This window comes from Lineus longissimus, chromosome 9 (genome assembly GCF_910592395.1).
Source record: "Lineus longissimus chromosome 9, tnLinLong1.2, whole genome shotgun sequence".
In the NCBI taxonomy this organism is placed as follows: Eukaryota; Metazoa; Nemertea; class Pilidiophora; order Heteronemertea; family Lineidae; genus Lineus; species Lineus longissimus.
The window spans coordinates 6,116,269-6,134,609 of NC_088316.1; the positions used below are offsets into that span (position 1 = coordinate 6,116,269).

General features: G+C 43.3%; 1 long non-coding RNA gene across 1 annotated transcript; it reads left to right on the forward strand.

Annotated features, from left to right (window-relative positions):
- The first annotated feature begins 791 nt into the window (after positions 1–791).
- LOC135493260 (uncharacterized) lies at positions 792–3,913 on the forward strand. The gene is made up of 3 exons (XR_010448216.1): positions 792–839; positions 2,917–2,991; positions 3,708–3,913. It is a non-coding gene; the product is annotated as an uncharacterized LOC135493260 (long non-coding RNA).
- Positions 3,914–18,341: the final 14,428 nt, after the last annotated feature.

An 18,341-nucleotide genomic window follows, 5' to 3' on the forward strand; every position in this document is an offset into this window, starting at 1 on the left:
TAAATGTGTACGGTACATAATTTGAAAATGCCTTAGCGAGAAAACTTTATCTACGTTGAAGCACCGAATCATAGCAAAACACCGTATGATCAGCGGTGCCTCACTGGATGATACGTCAAATAAGTGTGGTACAAAGACAGCTGATATCCATGTTATCGGCGTAGTGAATATATTTACTGCGAATCGTGACTCGCATCTGCGTTAAACTGGCGACCTAGATGTTCCCCCTCCAATAAATGACAGTACCAGAATGGTGAGATGTATGGACGGAAGTTGCTTAATAAATCTCACCATTTGAATTCGACTGCAACCTCTCCAAACATCGCCCATCTCTCTAGCTAAGTCATCATGGCGAACCACATCCGAGCAAATTCTGCCTCGGACAGGAACCTGAGATGCAACATCATTTAATGGGGGGGGGGGGGGGGGGGCGTCCTACAATATTTTCAAACCAAAGCAATATCAGGTATGTGACTTCACCACGGTGTACACCGAATCAAGCATATCCTATATTCATGAATATAGGTATCTGAAATTCGGTATACGATTTTATCGATTCTATTTAGAAATTTGCATCAAAGGCGGAACGCGTCGAATCACTTCAGTCATCAAGTTTGACAGGTGGTGGTTCGAGGTAAACAGGTAGTGGAAAGGCAGTTCACCACACGATTCGCGACAACTATCTGCGCAGAAGTCCAATGCGCATCCGGAACCATCCTTGAACTGATAGGGCTACAAATACTAGGCCTTACCTGGCTTCTACCCATCTAGCATTGGACTCCAAGCAGTACAGACACGTCATCACGAATCTTCTCCGCAAGGCTTTCGATCTATTTACGGTAAGTTATTTCTGCACAAATTTATCATCGCATCTTCCACGGTGGCATGGTGATTCAAACACATAATTAGTTTTAATCGAATTTAAAATAAGTCGCGCTTTTCGCATTCGCAGTTGATCAAGTGTCTTGAAGGGGTGTCGGGTGATGTTACTAAAAAAGTACTTATTAGCAGTCACCCTTTCTATTTCGCTGAACAATTGTAGAAAAACGCATTTTGTCATGTATGAGCGAAATTACGTACGAAACTCTGTTGTTTTTTTATTTTTGAGTCGCCACCGTGTGACTGCCATCAGGATAGAATCCGCTGGTAAAACTATCGCTGGAAGTTGTGTGTGCAAGATGCTCTCCTCCTCTTCAGCCTACATCCCCCTTTTTGGTTGTAAAAAAATTAAATGTCTTGACCGACACGAGGCGGTGGTGACTTTGTTGATTCCGTGATTTGTCTTGTTCTGGCCGCGCTTGGTGATACCATACATTTAGTCTGTGGTGATATTTGAACACGTCTAAACGCCCCGAGCGGGAATCCTTCAAGTCGGGGTAATCTTTTTAGATTCAGCCATTTATACTTGCACGGATGACTTTATCACCTCCCCGTGTCATCCAAATTTCTGGGTAGTTTACTTTCACCCTCGAGCTACTTGAGCGGCTCTCGGACTAGAAACGCTGCCTGGAGGTATATACCATCTCATACGATCACACATTACTTCATTCTCCCTTTTCAATTTACGAGCCCTTCCCATTGCTCAATCGAAGTCCAGCCTACATCATCGACACGAGGCGGCAAGATTATATATTTGGACTAGATCGGTTTGGACCCGTGTGAATCACCCTACTATGTCACACACTGAACGCACTCGCAAATACTTGGGTGAATGGACTTCCGAGGTTGAAAGCATTGCCATTGAACGGGGGGGGGGGGGGGTTATTGGTTTTCTCTACCCAAGCACCGCAATAAATTGCTAAACCCAAGGCGTCTCACTTACTGAGTTCTTGAGTGGAAGGGCAGCTTTAGCCTATTGGTGATTGGTGAGACAACCATTACGGACAGTGAGGTACCAATTTCTATTCTTTAATAACTCATGCTTCTAAATAAAGCGTGGGATGTTTAATTGTTGACAGAGGGTTAGCCAGGGTGTTTTGGTTTTGTTGCATTCCCACAATAAGTGCTGTATTGTTTCTTTATGTGTCAAACAAACACTACATGTATTGGTGTTTGTGAGGTCACATTTGTATAGCCAGGCATTGACAGGTAATATTCTATGTAAAATTTTGTATTGCAACATTTTAAGTTTCGTGTCCACTATGGCCTGGTATGAGAGGCAGTATATGCCACTCACACAAGGATCATCATTGAGGTTGCCGTCAGTTACAGTCCTCCGTATGTTTTCTGATTTTTCTGGTGTTTTGCTTGTCCTTTTCATTTTTGCAAATAAAAAAGTTTTCCGGTTTTTTAAAGATTTTTAAGATTTTTAGTATTAAGATCAACAACTTCTGTCGAGTTCGTTCTCACATTATTTATTCTTTTCTTCCGATTTTCTGATGTTGAAACCGATTTGACCCGAGTTAGCTCTCCACGCATCGACTCTTTCCACGTGGAACGATGCACTAGTAAGGCGTTTCCTAGAGCTAGGATCTACCCCTTGACGTCGTGGTGCTGATATCGATTTTTCCGACGATAAATGGAAACGACGTTGCTTCTTTAATAGCGGGGTGACGTAAACTCGGATCTTGGCGTGCATTCACGTGGCGGGAACGGTATTTCACCCAAGGACTTGTGCGTCCTGAAAATAAAGAATAACGCGTTTTTCTACTATTTAAGAGCTGAAGTAAAATTGGAAAAGCATCAAACACGTTCAGAAAAATAGTTTACTGATGAACCAGAAGAAGAACAAACTTACGGCATAAAAAGCCGACTATTTCTTAAAAGATCCCCGGTACGTATTAAGGGCGCCACTAAACGATATGATGCAGTCACCAGTCTCGGTGTATTCCTCAGCCATTGGTTGGATTCGTCAATGTACTCTGGAGTTCCTAATATGTAACTTTTCTAATATGTCCATTTTTCTCTCCCCTTCAGGCGCAATGAAGTACATGTTGTTTACCGTTTGCATCCTCATGGTTTTTGTTATGGCCAAGGAAGGTTATGGCGTTGGTAGGTCTTGTTTACTGGTGAGAGGGGTTCATCAGGGCAACTACTGCCGCAGGAGCTCTGCTGGTTTTATGACAGGCAGCAGCCCCGGCCGTAGATAATGCTGCAAGAGATGCACCAATGATTGGCTGCGTTGCAGTGAGAAGCTGGTGAGAACATTCAAGGTCGAGAGGTAGATTCAGTCGCAGTGAATCAGTGAATCAGACACGGTACCAATAAGTATTTATTATGAAGGGAGCCTCTTAGTCATGATTTGCTTGTTGACACGTGCATGGTTTCGACAATCCCCAAGTTTCGCAATTGGTAATCGTTGCCAGGTGATTTACTGGCCCAGTTTAGCGAATATTTTCGCGCAGAGCAAATATACAGGACCTACTTGTATAATTTGCTGCAGCCTTGGCCTGGTAAATTTTCTGAGTCCATATCATGGTTCCTACAATCGGAGTGAGTGTGTCTAGAAGAACAGCCGATTATAATAACACAGATCCCGGGGTGATCATGTAACATGTGTACTGTTATGAATGAATGTCTGTGGTTTTTCTGGTGATGGAATTATGTAACTTTCACAATTCTATGAAATTGTGATGCGACAGTGTCAAAAAGTTATAAGAGCAAATGTTCTCACCTAACAAGAATTTCAGCCATGAAACAGAAATGTTAGGCCGCGGCTAATACTGTACATGTATTTTGGAGATTGAGTTTTGGACTCTTCTTTTCAGTTCCCTGCAAGACGCTCGGTGCCCAGTGTGAAAACAACTGCTGTGGTGGTTTGACGTGTGACTGGTGTAAGGATTGTATTGGGCCGGCCTTTGGTAAATGTATCCCAATAAAGAAACCGTCGTCCTGCGCCTCACATCCTGAGTGCAGAGATTAAAGCCGTAATCGCATCCTAGTTGCAGGACGTTACAAGGATCTCGATTGATCAAGATGTAAAATTCAAAATAAAAAGTGCGATATTCAACATGTAATAACCTATAGTATGTTTCTTAGTCCTCATTTGATGGGATCACTGAGTAACAAGGAACCGATACGCGTTTTCACGAAAAAATCTGCAACAGTATTTCACCTTAGTTGGCTACATGTAGTTCGTGGTCATGCCTGTCCGACTCTCGCAAACAAGGTATGTTCAGATACTTTTGACCTTCAAGTTTAGAATTAGATATGAGATAACGCGTTTAAAAATTCAACATTTGTGTGAAATCATGAACAAAATTGAGTTACATTTGATCGTGTATGGATGGGGTATACTACACTGCAATTCACTGTATAATATCCCCAATCTGAACAATACCACGTATACTACGTTCTACGAGATTCGGTCATGCGCGAGGAGGATGCCATTATTATAAGCTGAATGGAGAATGGAAAGGGTGTGTATAAAATGTCTGGTTTTTAAATGACGTTCTGGATACAGTGGCAAAGCCGCGGCGACATTCAAACGCCAGCCTTTCCTAAACGTCCGCAATTGCCAGAGAAGTCAATAATTTGCTTGTCGCTGGAGACCAGATGCCACTTTCCGATACCTCTGGCATTGGAAATTGGCATGATTGTGTCAAATACGTCCGTTCAAAATGACCATGAGATGATGACCGCCGTTACATTTCAATTTCAAATGTGACCTTTGATAATTGATATTTGGTGGTGTATCATCGATGGGAGTCTTGGTGCCGACAAAAAAGAGAAAGCATCCAGGTAACACCACCCTCAGAACATCAAAACAGTCATGGCATCTCTCTGATCTGACTTCTATCAAAAACCAACGACACTCAGTTCTAACTGCTTAGTCCAGGTCACCTCGACCCTATCCGCCGCGCTGCAGAGGGTCGAGGAAGCCTCGTTGATTTACCCTAGGCGAGCCATACATGTTCAGTGCATACAGTGGATGCGCTGTCAATACCCAGAAGTATTAGGGTAGCAGGAAGGGTTGGGCGTTTGTGGTTTCTGAGTCTGAGGGGGTTGGTGTCTGTTGACTGTGCTTTAAGAGAGACTAGGCATGGCGCCAGTCTCTCTTAAAGCACAGTCAACAGGCATTTGGTCTCAGTATTTGGGTTTTGATTGCCATGACTGTACCCCTGTAAAAGTCAGAGGAGGAGAAGTTTGGAATGATGAAAGCATTGAAGAAGAAGAAATGTTATTATATATTGAGGAAAGCAAAATTTATTATGAGACTAGAAGGCAGTGTCCTGACTTGATTATTTTGAAAATGGCGGTCTGAACACATTAAAAGGTGGAACATGGCATTTTATCGACTTTGAAGTGTTCCGCAGTTAAAGGGAGACTATAGGCAGCAGCTAGGTAGGCAAGATAAAGTCATACAAATTTGCCAATAGGGGTCAGTCATATCTCTAGGCATGGCGCCAGTCTCTCTTAAAGCACAGTCAACAGGCATTTGGTCTTAGTATTTGGGTACAGAATCGAGGCAGCTCAGAGAGCAATGATTGAACGATGCTGTGGACAAGTCCAAGGATACTGCATCAGTCACGACCAACTTCTCATCAGAAAGCGTCACCACCAGCATATTCAATGTTCAGTTCCAACCTGTACCAGTCCAATGCACGCCTGTCATGGTCAGCAGTGGTCAGCTTAGCGCGATATGGAACATTCTTCCGAAACTCAAGCGAGGGAAGTCTGCTCATTAGCCTATCTCGCGCACTGCTCCTTCTTGTCAAACATTGTAGTGAAATCGTGGTACAGTGGGGCGTCCTCGAGGATTGCAGCTGGTCGGACAGACGTGAGGTGGAATGTGGGCGGCTGCACTTCTTCGTTGATGTGCGATGGCAGATAGCACAGTTGTTGCGTTGCATGACAGCTGAAAGTGAATGTGATATCATAGAACTGAGGCGTTTGCAATGAGACTATAGGTGAAGTAGAAGCAAGGAGTGAAATGGGCCATCTTCCAGTGACTAATATACAGAGTAAGGGCACTGGGTGTTGTTAGATTCAGCATTGAATGTATTCCTCGTACAAGCGTGAATAGTGTGGACATACAGTGAGAGGTGAGAGACCCCCTATTGACTACTTCTTGTAACTTTATCTTGGATATTATATTAGTATTGAACTTCTAGCCATGGATTATGAAGAAATTGAAGTTGTAGGCATGGAATATGAAAAATTATTCAACGTTGAAAGACATTATTCCATGAGGCTTTGCCGTGATCGCAAAGGACGCGACGCGATTGGTTCACATGCTAATGAGGTATGATAATGATAATTACCTCTATAATGCTACTTGGATAGCGACTGTGTCGTTGATTGCAACAGTGGTCTATGTCAATGTGTGCCTGTAATGTCAATGAAGTATGATGAGGTGATGACGATAGTGCAATTGACTAGGTGGCGCATTTTAGAATCAGCAGTGAGCACTGTGTGTAACATGGTGGAGGCAGCGGAGATAATAACTGTGTCGAAAGTATTGTTATAGGGCCTTCCCTAGGCCCATGGGGTTAAAATTTACAATCCACGATTGAAAAGATGTAGTTTGATCGCATTCAACTATAAATCCATTGAACAGTTGTGTTCCTTGGCTTTAGTCAACCGATGACCTTTTGTTGGGCCATGATCGGGGATTGTAAACTGTAAATGTATTATGGACTGGGAGACGGGGGAAACACAAGTGAAATAGACCAAAACAAGTGATTTTGGGGCTTTGGTTTAGACGCATGCCCCACATGCGCCATGCGGGATTATGCGGGATTATACGGTTCATGTGAACTTGTTGACATCTACATGATCTAGTGCCGTTATTGGTCATGGTACATGGTAGGCCTAATCATCATGGCAATATGTTTCAGGAAAAGCTCGGAGTAAAATGAACTGCCGATGAATAATGATGTTGTTCATGTTTACCATGTTTACTATACATAGCCATAGGGTATGCACTGGCCAGTGCACTTTCTGCACGTCGTCATGGTCATGTTACATGTACGTGATACCTTGCATATTTTGTTTTTTGAATGCGCATGCTTTTTTGGCAAAATCACTTGTACCAACACTAATGAATAATGTCTTCTTATCCCTATGACTCCATACACAGTGAGGGCATTGTCCCATTCTCATCAAATGGTAACTTATTGTACCGTATTAGGGTGGAAGTTGGGGAGCAGATACCTACCGCTGCACGCCTGTCATAATCAGCAGTGATGAGCATAGCGCGATATGGAACATTCTTCAGAAACTCAAGCGAGGGAAGTCTGCTCATTAGCATATCTCGCGCACTGCTCCTTATTGTCAAACATCGTAGTGAAATCGTAATGGAAAACGTCTGGCTTTGCGCCAGACGTTGAGACTAATAAGTGAAGAACTAGTAGGTAAAGAACTTCTACTTGCGCGAGACTGCTCTGATAAAATTATCATTGCAGAGACTACGGTGACGTACACATATATTTTTTACAATCAAAAATGCCCTCAAAAGACGACATGGAATGATTATTTTATTGATATTTCCTACTATATACCTTCCAATTATCACTTTATACAAATAGATCGGCGTTAGGTCGCATGCTTTTCTTTCCTGGTGACACTATAAAGCAAAATAGTTGCAACCCCGTAAATGCGCTATAAGTCCAATAATAAGTGACGGTGACCCGTTATAAATGTTTTGCCAGCTTCGCTTTTTTGCCGCTACGCGGCGCGTTGGGCCCTTGCGTCGAGCGCTCTGGTATTCCTGGTTTTTCACTTGGCTCGTGGTTATCCATCTTTGTGAAAAACACGTGATTGGACACCGGAAACCGACGCCCCAAATCTAGTTCATGACGAGTGAAATGCCGTCAAGTACCAGTCTCGGTAATGAGTGAATGGACGAGACTGGTGAAAGACTCTACTTCCTGCTCAGCTGCAGAAGTGTCGAAACTGAAACTGCCTGCGCGCAGAAATTTAATTAAGCAGGCAAAAAGGATGACACATGTATTGATCTCAGCTTCATGTGGCCGGCGAAGTTCGGTAACTCGACGAACCTGCGACGATGGGGGAGTATTTTCTCATAAAATTTACCACCAGGATGCCATTGAAATGATCATTGGGAAGTTTTCAAGGTCACTCACATTAATTCGTCACGACCACATCTGGTGCACATGTTCATTTTCGGTGACGTATTACATGACGGTTTATCTGGTTTGATGAGTGTAAACAACGAGATCAGAATCTGTAAAGTCGTGGAACCGGAACAGACAAGGGAGGTAGAGGAGAGTGGGGCTGAACCTAGTTCGGAGGCAAACAGTGAGGATGTTAGCAGGCGAGATGTCAGCGATGTTGGCAATTGCCAACCAATGGCCACCAAACTCCTTGTATTGTACATTCATATCTTTATTGTACAAACGCAATTTATTGATTCTTTTAATAAATCATGATGGTATAATCAAACTTTCTATTTCTTCAACTGTGTATTTTGGGCAGACTTTAATGGTATTTTGGGCCTTCCTATATGTGGGGTTAGCTGATCCCAGGCTTTAACTTGAAAATTACCCTATCTTCATCAAGTTTATGCGTGAATCAAAGAATGGACATGTTCATTCTTTGTGAAGTGAACTGGACCAGAGGCAGGACGCATTTTGACTGTCAAGAGAAGATTTCCTCCAACAGCTGTGCGTATTTTGTCTTGTGGGAGTTTCCTCGAATGACTGCAGCACATACAGCCATTTGCCGTAATAAACCGATAGTACTTCCATGGAAATGAGGGGATAAACAGGATCAATACAAAACACCTAGTCGCAAGTGATTTATTTGAATCTTTCAGGGTCAGGATGGACGACTACAAAGAAAGTTTGTCCGTTGTTCAAAAACAGCAACATGGCAAGCATTTCGTCCTCTGAAGTGTCCATTACCGCACCCGTGAAATGCCAAGTGACAAATGAACGAGTAAAACGTGAACTTTGTGTAACGTTGGGAAAATGAGCAATGAAAAGTGAGGAGTGAATGATTAGGCGTGCGGCGTCAGGGGTGAAGAGTGAAAAGTGAATCGTTCAATCCTATGTAACGTCTACCGGATAATGCATACTCAACAGTATAATGTAGGTCAGTAGCCCACGTACACTGTAAACATTATTGATTGCCTCCTTGGATTGGCCGACTATTGAAATCACATTATATTCATAAATTGCGCAGTAGTGACTCATCGTTGCAACATTCTGTTTTATGGATTTTTATTCCGCTAGATTCCGGCCGCGTCCCGGCCGTGGGTGGTACAAAATTGAGTCCCACGGCAGTTTGTTTCATTACACGTTCTATAAGGACGTGGTGTATATAAACATTTGCTTGCATGACAGCACATAGATTGGATAAACTGAAATTAAACACAAGTTCTGTTCAAATATATACGAATGGATAGGACAGTAGAGGCTGCAGCAGAAAGACATCGATGATGACAGTCAACAACTCGGGTCAGTGGAAGTCGGGAATAGTTCCAGATTCGGATACCACACAAAAAAGGAAGAAATGGGATTCTTGAAAGCAGAGGTCAGTAAAAACTTTGGAGAAATTCGTACCAAAAGAACTTTTCAATGGGCCGGGCCATAAAATCATCCGAGCACTTGAAAAATACCCGACAGTATATCATAGGCCCCTGAATGCTAATTAGCGGGATTATCGGGCTAAACAATGGGATTAGCTAGGAAAAAATATATAGGGAGTTAAAAAACAAAGGTAGGCAAGCGAGGACCAGATTTGAAGCGAGAGACACCTCCACTTCGGACCTCTCGTACGACCAGAAAACGCCGAGAAACAGAATATTTTTTGCCCACCACGCCATCTATAACACTCCCATGCCTTCTGTCAGCCATCAATCGCATAAAACAACATTGTCGGCATCGTTTGCTAATATGCAAGTTGCAAGTTGCAAGTAGGAAATGCAAGTTGCAAGTAGGAAATGCAAGTTGCAAGTTGAAAATGCAAGTTGCAAGTTCGAAATGCAAGTTGCAAGTTCGAAATGCAAGTTGCAAGTAGGAAATGCAAGTTGCAAGTTGGAAATGCAAGTTGCAAGTAGGAAATGCAAGTTGCAAGTTGAAAATGCAAGTTGCAAGTTCGAAATGCAAGTTGCAAGTTCGAAATGCAAGTTGCAAGTAGGAAATGCAAGTTGCAAGTTGGAAATGCAAGTTGCAAGTTGCGCAAGTTACAAATATATTTTCATCAAAATTACAAAGATCCCTTCACAAAGTTCAACCAGCTAAAGCCCACAACAAATAAAGGTTTGTTTTTTTATGTAAACAGTTTCTCAACCAAGTGATGAAGAACCTTGTCAATGAACAACATTCTAATTGTTTATATAGAAATCAAAAGACTTCCTGTTACTTTAAATCGAGGAACCAGTTTCTTCACTGGAATCATATTGAAGATCCAAGGAATTTACTCTAAAGGGAAACTGAAAAATGATTATTTGCATGATTTTGTTCAGTCTGTGTTCAGTAGACTCAATAATTCAGTCTGGGGTCACCGCAAAACCCACTCTATCCCCTGTTTGTGTGAGTAGGTGCGAGGATAGACGACTGGATTAACGGGTAGTGTTCAGATGCTGAAAGTTGCCAGCTGCCTTGATTAGGAGGGTGAACTGCATGCCAGAGTCACAGAATAAGGCGTCAATGGCCATCTTATAATCCAGATATGCATCATACGCCAATCTTGTTGATAATATGGTGTACATACTATACGATAGATTGATTTGACCAAGCCTGCTAGACTACTAATCTTTGATGTTGATGTGGCAAGTTGGTGTCCACTGCGCCTGCATAACCGAAACTGAATGAAGAGATCATTCGGGGACTGTCTGACAGCTGTGATTGTTGACCCGACGTCATGACATCATGATGACGTCATGGCATCCTTGTGACGTCATCAGTGACATCGTAGTCTGAGCCTGCATGCTCTGTTGCTCATGGCAACAAGAGAGGACCAAAATGAAGGATTTTGGCTACTGGGCACCGTGCACTGATGGTATGAAGCAACCATGTGTGCCTGATAGGTCATGAAGGTGCAGGAAATGCGGTTTCGTCAAGAGAGACTCATCAGATGCGTGTGGCGACAAAGAAATACGGTTGGATATACAGAGGTATCCTGATAGCGGGACCGCAAGGGGTCAATTTCCCCTTGATTGACCTACAGTAGATCTTGGTCAGTCCATTCAGGCAGTATGGCCTGCTGAAGGGCTGTCTGAGCCAAACAGTTGGCAAAAAGTGGGTCTAGATGGTCAAAAGTTTAACCTGTGTGCCTAAAGAAGACACGTGAAACCGGAGAGGTTGAAACAGTTGGACAGTAAATGAAATAAGTATACGGAGGGAAATAGTATTTAAATGACGTGGCAATGTACGTATACTTACCTTGGGAACATGAAATCCACAGGGGCTGGGTGCACTGATGAAAGCTTCATGGAGCTGAAGCCCATTAATAATGCACTCTGAAGTGAGTGCGGGGCCTTAGGCCCAAATGGTTGCGACAAAAATCGACCACTTACGAAGATAGGAGAGTGTGAGACTTCCTCATCACAGGCACTACAGATGTGCAGTGCCAAAGCCAGAGCACCCTGGGGTGTTCCCAGACAGTGGACACCAAGGAAATAATAACAAATGATGTTGACGTGGCAATTTGGTGTCCACTGCGCCTGCATGACCGCAACTGAATGAAGAGATCATTCAGGGACTGTCTTACAGCTGTGATTGTCGACCCGACGTCATGACACCATGATGACGTCATGGCATCCTTGTGACGTCATCAGTGACATCGTAGCCTGCGTCTGCATGCTCTGTTGCTCATGGCAACAAGAGAGGACCAAAATGAAGGATTTTGGCTAGTGGGCACCGTGCACTGATGGTATGAAGCAACCATGTGTGCCTGATAGGTCATGAAGGTGCAGGAAAAGCGGTTTCGTCAAGAGAGACTCATCAGATGCGTGTGGCGACAAAGAAATACGGTTGGATATACAGAGGTATCCTGATAGCAGGACCGCAAGGAGTCAATTTCTCCCCTTGATTGACCTACAGTAGATCTTGGTCAGTCCATCCAGGCAGTATGGACTGCTGAAGGGCGGTCTGAGCCAAGCAGTTGGCAAAAAGTGGGTCTAGATGGTTTAAGGAATTAATGCCGAGCTGGCGGTCATTGGTTGTATAATCAAGACCGCTCGGGTAGACCGAAAATGCAGTCCAAAACCCGAGGCGCTTCGCCGAGGGTTTTGGACGTAATTTACAACCAATGACCAACAGCGAGGTATTAATTTCTATTCTAAAAGGTTTCAAAATTAAACAAATTAAATACGATTTGAAAGGTATATATGTTCCGTTTTCGTCAAAGAATGATCCAGCCTGGTGTCCGGAACTCCGCCATATTGTTGCTTGTGAAGATGACGTCACGCAGCAAGAGAATTCCCAGTCAAGCTCGATTTCTACCATTTCCTCGTCTTTGACCTCTTCTGAATCCTGACTGACGACCTCGAAAGAGTCCTCGGGTATCCTCCCTACTTCACAAATCCCAATATCGGGGAATACTTCAAAATCTCGTGTTCTTGACATTGTTTTGTGGGGCTGAGTCGTTGCTTCTTGGTGAAAATAATTCGTCTGCTAAAGTTCAGAATTTTATACCTACCCAGGCGGTCATTGGTTACGATACCAAGACCGCTCCGATCAAAACGAGGCGTAATGTATTTTGTATTAGAAACAATGATATACTGTGACTAAGGCCTTTTAGAATTAGACGCATGCCCCACATGCGCCATGCGGGATTATACGGTTCATGTGAACTTGTTGACATCTACATGATCCAGAAGTATTAAGGTAGCAGGAAGGGTTGGGCGTTTGTGGTTTCTGAGTCTGAGGGGGTTGGTGTCTGTTGACTGTGCTTTAAGAGAGACTAGGCATGGCGCCAGTCTCTCTTAAAGCACAGTCAACAGGCATTTGGTCTCAGTATTTGGGTTTTGATTGCCATGACTGTACCCCTGTAAAAGTCAGAGGAGGAGAAGTTTGGAATGATGAAAGCATTGAAGAAGAAGAAATGTTATTATTGAGGAAAGCAAAATTTATTATGAGACTAGAAGGCAGTGTCCTGACTTGATTATTTTGAAAATGGCGGTCTGAACACATTAAAAGGTGGAACATGGCATTTTATCGACTTTGAAGTGTTCCGCAGTTAAAGGGACACTATAGGCAGCAGCTAGGTAGGCAAGATAAAGTCATACAAATTTGCCAATAGGGGTCAGTCATATCTCTAGGCATGGCGCCAGTCTCTCTTAAAGCACAGTCAACAGGCAATTGGTCTTAGTATTTGGGTAAGTACAGAATCAAGGCAGCTCAGACAGCAATGATTGAACGATGCTGTGGACAAGTCCAACAATACTGCATCAGTCACGACCAACTTCTCATCAGAAAGCGTCACCACCAGCATATTCAATGTTCAGTTCCAACCTTTACCAGTCCAATGCACGCCTGTCATGGTCAGCAGTGGTCAGCTTAGCGCGATATGGAACATTCTTCCGAAACTCAAGCGAGGGAAGTCTGCTCATTAGCCTATCTCGCGCACTGCTCCTTCTTGTCAAACATCGTAGTGAAATCGTGGTACAGTGGGGCGTCCTCGAGGATTGCAGCTGGTCGGACAGATGTGAGGTGGAATGTGGGCGGCTGCACTTCTTCGTTGATGTGCGATGGCAGATAGCACAGTTGTTGCGTTGCATGACAGCTGAAAGTGAATGTGATATCATAGAACTGAGGCGTATGCAATGAGACTATAGGTGAAGTAGAAGCAAGGAGTGAAATGGGCCATCTTCCAGTGACTATAATATACAGAGTAAGGGCACTGGGTGTTGTTAGATTCAGCATTGAATGTATTCCTCGTACAAGCGTGAATAGTGTGGACATACAGTGAGAGGTGAGAGACCCCTATTGACTACTTCTTGTAACTTTATCTTGGATATTATATTAGTATTGAACTTCTAGCCATGGAATATGAAGAAATTGAAGTTGTAGGCATGGAATATGAAAAATTATTCAACGGTGAAAGACATGATTCCATAAGGCTTTGCCGTGATCGCAAAGGACGCGACGCGATTGGTTCACATGCTAATGAGGTATGATAATGATAATTACCTCTATAATGCTACTTGGATAGCGACTGTGTCGTTCATTGCAACAGTGGTCTATGTCAATGTGTGCCTGCAATGTCAATGAAGTATGATGAGGTGATGACGATAGTGCAATTATTAAATATTGGCAAGAGATCATACTACAACATAGGTCTTGTTTTTGACAGATGACTGTGCGACATTCCCATTGGGTCTTGTGAGAGTCAGCGCTGCATGTATTCCTTGTACAAGCTTGAATAGTTGTGACGGACTTTGAGGGGTGAGAGACCCCTATCGGCTACTTCGTCTAACTTTATCTTGCCTACCTAGCTGCTAGCAATAGTGCCCCTTTATCAAGAGTGAAACCCACTGTGCGGGGCTTAGAAATTACCTTTATAATCCTAGTTGGATAACCACTGTGTAGATGATTTGAAGAGTGCTCTGTGGATGTGTGCCTGTAATGTCAATGAAAGTATCATGAGGTGATGACGATAGTGGAATGACGAAATATTGGAAAGAGATCTATTCCTAGAAGAACATATGTCCTGTTTTGACTAGGTGGTGCATTTTTTAAAATCAGCAGTGAGCACTGCGTGTAACATGGTGGAGGCAGCGGAGATAATAACTGTGTGGAAAGTATTGTTATAGGGCCTTCCCTAGGCCCATGGGGTTAAATTTACAATCCACGATTGAAAAGACGTAGTTTGATCGCATTCAACTATAAATCCATTGAACAGTTGTGTTCCTTTAGTCAACCGATGACCTTTTGTTGGGCCATGATCGGGGATTGTAAACTGTAAATGTATTATGGACTGGGAGAGGGGGGAAACACAAGTGAAATAGACCAAAACAGGTGATTTTGGGGCTTTGGTTTCGACGCTTGCCCCACATGCGCCATGCGGGATTATACGGTTCATGTGAACTTGTTGACATCTACATGATCGAGTGCTGTTATTGGTCATGTCATGGTACATGGTAGGCCTAATCATCATGGCTATTATGTTTCAGGAAAAGCTCGGAGTAAAATGAACTGCCGATGAATAATGATGTTGTTCATGTTTACCATGTTTACTAGTACATAGCCATAGGGTATGCACTGGCCAGTGCACTTTCTGCACGTCGTCATGGTCATGTACGTGATACCTTGCATATTTTGTTTTTTGAATGCACATGCTTTTTGGGCAAAATCACTTGTACCAACACTAATGAATAATGTCTTCTTATCCCTATGACTCCATACACAGTGAGGGCATTGTCCCATTCCCATCAAATGGTAACTTATTGTACCGTATTAGGGTGGAAGTTGGGGAGCAAATACCTACCGTTGCACGCCTGTCATAATCAGCAGTGATGAGCTTAGCGCGATATGGAACATTCTTCAGAAACTCAAGCGAGGGAAGTCTGCTCATTAGCATATCTCGCGCACTGCTCCTTCTTGTCAAACATCGTAGTGAAATCGTAATGGAAAACATCTGGCTTTGCGCCAGACGTTGAGACTAATAAGTGAAGAACTAACAGGTAAAGAACTTCTACTTGCGCGAGACTGCTCTGATAAAATTATCATTGCAGAGACTACGGTGACGTACACATATATTTTTTACAATCAAAAATGCCCTCAAAAGACGACATGGAATGATTATTTTATTGATATTTCCTACTATATACCTTCAAATTATCACTTTATACAAATAGATCGGCGTTAGGTCGCATGCTTTTCTTTCCTGGTGACACTATAAAGCAAAATAGTTGCAACCCCGTAAATGCGCTATAAGTCCAATAATAAGTGACGGTGACCCGTTATAAATGTTTCGCCAGCTTCGCTTTTTTGCCGCTACGCGGCGCGTTGGGCCCTTGCGTCTAGTGCTGTTATTGGTCATGGTACATGGTAGGCCTAATCATCATGGCTATATGTTTCAGGAACAGCTCGGAGTAAAATGAACTGCCGATGAATAATGATGTTGTTCATGTTTACCATGTTTACTAGTACATAGCCATAGGGTATGCACTGGCCAGTGCACTTTCTGCACGTCGTCATGGTCATGTACGTGATACCTTGCATATTTTGTTTTTTGAATGCGCATGCTTTTTGGGCAAAATCACTTGTACCAACACTAATGAATAATGTCTTCTTATCCCTATGACTCCATACACAGTGAGGGCATTGTCCCATTCCCATCAAATGGTAACTTATTGTACCGTATTAGGGTGGAAGTTCGGGAGCAGATACCTACCGTTGCACGCCTGTCATAATCAGCAGTGATGAGCTTAGCGCGATATGGAACATTCTTCAGAAACTCAAGCGAGGGAAGTCTGCTCATTAGCATATCTCGCGCACTGCTCCTTCTTGTCAAACATCGTAGTGAAATCGTAATGGAAAACGTCTGGCTTTGCGCCAGACGTTGAGACTAATAAGTGAAGAACTAATAGGTAAAGAACTTCTAGTTGCGCGAGACTGCTCTGATAAAATTATCATTGCAGAGACTACGGTGACGTACACACATATTTTTTACAATCAAAAATGCCCTCAAAAGACGACATGGAATGATTATTTTATTGATATTTCCTACTATATACCTTCCAATTATCACTTTATACAAATAGATCGGCGTTAGGTCGCATGCTTTTCTTTCCTGGTGACACTATAAAGCAAAATAGTTGCAACCCCGTAAATGCGCTATAAGTCCAATAATAAGTGACGGTGACCCGTTATAAATGTTTCGCCAGCTTCGCTTTTTTGCCGCTACGCGGCGCGTTGGGCCCTTGCGTCGAGTGTTTCAGGTAGTGCCATTAACCTTCCTTTAGTTAACAGAGTTCCTTCAAATCAGAAGGAGGTTCGGGGTTCCTTCAAGCTTCCTTTACGAGTTTTTTCTGCCTTCGGACGTCGAGCAGAGTGGACGTGCCATCATGCTGCGCTTAATACGAGAGCGTGAGAGACGCGCTATTCGGCGGGAGAGGATATTCCGTGATCGATTTGACCCGATTGATTCGATGCGGGAGGATTTATTTATGAAACGATACAGATTTCCAAAAAACATTTGCATCGATTTTTGAAGAGAGCTTTCGGCGGAGCTTCAGCATCCGACAGAGAGGAACCACGCCCTTACTGTGTCAATGCAAGTATGCACTGCGTTGCGTTTTTTTGCCAGTGGCAATAACCAGTCGAGTGTTCGGGACAATCATCACATTAGTGTGTCAAGCACTTCACGATGCATAAATGCAGTTTCCTCTGCTTTGGCGGCTCGTATCGATCAACACGTGTACTTCCCGAACAATCTACAGCATGTGAAGGCGAAGTTTTTCGAAAAAAAACGGAATTTCCCCGCGTGATTGGGTCGATTGATGGGACCCACGTCCGCATCAGCAAACCAAGCATCAACGAAAATATATACGTGAATCGAAAGGGGTTTCACAGCATCAATGCGATGCTTGTGTGTGACTGGGACATGATAATAAATAACTGTGTAGCCCGTTTTCCTGGTGGAACACACGATTCCGACGTCCTTCACAGTTCAGCACTAGGCCGAGAATTCGAGAGAAATCCACCAAATGGTTGGCTATTGGGAGATTCTGGGTATCCTTCCAAGAGATGGATTATGACACCTCTTGGTAATGCTCAAACACGACAGGAAAAACATTATCAACGGAGGCAATGTAAAGCTAGGAGCATCATTGAGCGTTGCAATGGATTGTTGAAGCAACGCTTCAGATGCCTCAGGAAGGAGCTACATTACACTCCTGCAAAAGCATCTATGGTAATTCAGTCTTGCTGTGCTCTTCACAATGTTTCCGTCAGATACAAGTTGCCAGTCTTACATGATCCGGATAGTACAGACGATGATTCCTCTGATAGTGATGCTGGGGATGACGAGTTTCCTCCAAGGTACAATGACATGAACGGAAACCAAATAAGAGAGGAATTGGTTGCAACATTATAGACTGATTCATGGGGATAAGGGACCATCTCAAAGTAAAAGTAAAGCCAAAAATATTCGTTTATTTATCAATGACCCCCCCCCCCCTTTAAAAGTTTGGTTGTCATTTGCCAAAATGCTTGTCAAACACGCTGCACGAAGGGCCTATATCCAACATAATTACATCACATAACGAACCGGCAGAGTGCCTCTGAGCAGATATTACCGCATTTCAATTGAATTCCGACTAAGCGTTCGAGTAAATTTTAATGGGCGCTTGGTGGGTGAACCGTAGATTCACCTGCTAAAGGAAGGGCAGGCTAAAGGTACCTTCAAGCCACTTTGTGAAACACTCTGATTTTGTTCCTTTAAATTTTAAATAACTCCTTCCTTTATGGTTCCTTAAAGGAACT